A 2,251-nucleotide genomic window follows, 5' to 3' on the forward strand; every position below is an offset into this window, starting at 1 on the left:
TCACAGCAGAACTTTCAAATGCAAACCCAGGAGAGGTGAGGAGGGGCTTTGGTGAAGGGCTCCCACCTGCAGATCCAGCACTGTGCACAGCAGGAGACACCTGAAAGATCTGAGACCCCTGCAATTGTGAGACCAACTGGTCTCCTTCCCAGCTCCACACTGGGAAGTCCCTAAAGAGCTCTACACATCAAAGTGCTCCTCACCCTCAGCTCTAGGCAGAGCGAGTTCCCAAGAAAAGCTGGGAAGAAAAATGAGGTTGACAGTGCTCAAAACTCAGGACACTTTTTCCTGTCCCCCTCCAAGGACAATGCTCAGCTGGCCAAAAGCACAACTGCCCTCCCCAGTCTCTCCATGGCCACAGGTTCTGTCCCTGGGCAAGTCCAGCCTTTGTGTCCTTACTCACAAGTTACTCCACAGGGGAGATGAAGTTCTCCCAAAAACAGGCAAGGTGAAGTCAGGAATATTAAAGCTAAGCAGCCAGAGGAAGAGGATGATGCACTGGGGACCACCTGCCAAGGACTCCCAGCTACTGAAGTCACACTGAAAGCTGTCACCTTCCAGGCTATAGACCTCTTAACATTAAAATGACCCCAAATTTTTCATCTGTTTATCTCTGATATAAATATTTTGTGCAGTTCAGGTTCCTGGTAGTGACTCCAGTTTCCAAAGTCAATAGAAAGACACCCAAGGCTAACAGCTTGGAGACCTCCACGTGCAGAGAGCTGAGGGCTCTCTCCAGCCACCCCACCAAGAGCCAGTGGCCCCAAGCTGACAATTTTTACACCTTAAGACACAGTGTGCATTGGACACAGTGATTCATTCAGTTTAAGTGACAAAAAGGCATCAAGAAGCTCATGGTTCATGAGCACAAGGCACATGCACCACCACCCAGGGAGGTGCTCTTTGATTTACCTTCTCCAAAGAAGGGAGTAGGAGGTTTAGCTCTGCTTAGTGTCATCTACACAACGTGCCTGGCTGATGGACACCTCCAGTGACCCATGCCAACCCAAAAGCTGCCCCTTGTAGACCCCCCAGTGCTGCTGAAGCCACATCTCCAGTAAGGAGATGGTGCCAGCTCAAGGCATCAGCAGCTGCTGGCAGGGGCAGCTCCCGGATGGAGATCTGCCAACTGGTGTCCTGTCATTACACATCCAGGCCCCCAAAAATCCCTCATTAGCTACTGATCACCCAAGGAACGACCTAAAGGATCCATTTTGGTTTGGAAGAGCCATTCAAGGGCATCCAGCAGGCACAGCTTTGCTGGCTACACCACCCAGCTCAGCATCCCACAGCAGCCAAACCAAACCTACAGCATGAGGAACCCCTCTAGGGTCGTTCTTCCTCCCCAAAAGAGATGAGCAGCAGCTTATGGTCAGACACGAGCTGGGAGGTGGCTTTGGTTCTACAGGGAAAACCTTCCCAAGGCTGGTTTGGGGCTGCCAGGATGTGACCCTTGTGTTTCCATAGCTGGGTTGTAAACAGAAGCTCAGGTCCTCCCCAAGGCAGCAGAGCAGCTCCATGCACCCTGCTCTGACCCACCAGCTACTGGGACACACACGGTCACTCCTGTCAGCAGGGTCAGGGCTCTAGTTCAAAAAAGAGTATGAATAAATTAAGGGAGGATGAAGCTTGGGCAGCTACCACACACCATAAAAATGTACCTTTAGAAAAAAAGGTCTGAAAAAAAACCCTACTCTTTAAAATCTACGTTTTTTAAGAGTCTCCTTGTAAAAAAAAATGGCATTGATGGTTTCCCCCTCTCCCCTCCAAAGTGAGCAGGTATTTTAAGGTGCCCTCCCCTTGGTGTCCTGCAGTTTCCCAGAGTGGGGTCCTCATTCCTTCTCCCTCCACCCCAAGCAAGGGGCCACCAAGTACCTTGACACCCACACCAGAAGCCAGGCCACCATCTGGGGGCTGAATGCTGTACAATTAAAGCCAATCTGGCTATATAAAATAAATGCTTTTGTGTCTTCCTTACACAGAATGGAAGAGTTTAGCCCTTTTTTTTAAACAGCTCAACATCTAGCTGTAATAGTACTTTAAAAAAAAAACCCCAACGCCTACATAGAAAAATAAAGGATAAACATTATCCATCTATTTTATATTTATATAAAAATTAAGTTCTGTGACAGGATATTTTGCTTCTTCACTGTAAAAATAACACCCCCAGCCTAGGCTCTACCACCTAAGTGAGGAGTAAACTACATCTTCAAACTTCTTCAGAGAAAAATACCAGTCAGCAATTTTGCTT

The sequence above is a fragment of the Merops nubicus genome, unplaced genomic scaffold, assembly GCF_000691845.1.
Source record: "Merops nubicus isolate BGI_N331 unplaced genomic scaffold, ASM69184v1 scaffold1835, whole genome shotgun sequence".
Lineage (NCBI taxonomy): Eukaryota > Metazoa > Chordata > Aves > Coraciiformes > Meropidae > Merops > Merops nubicus.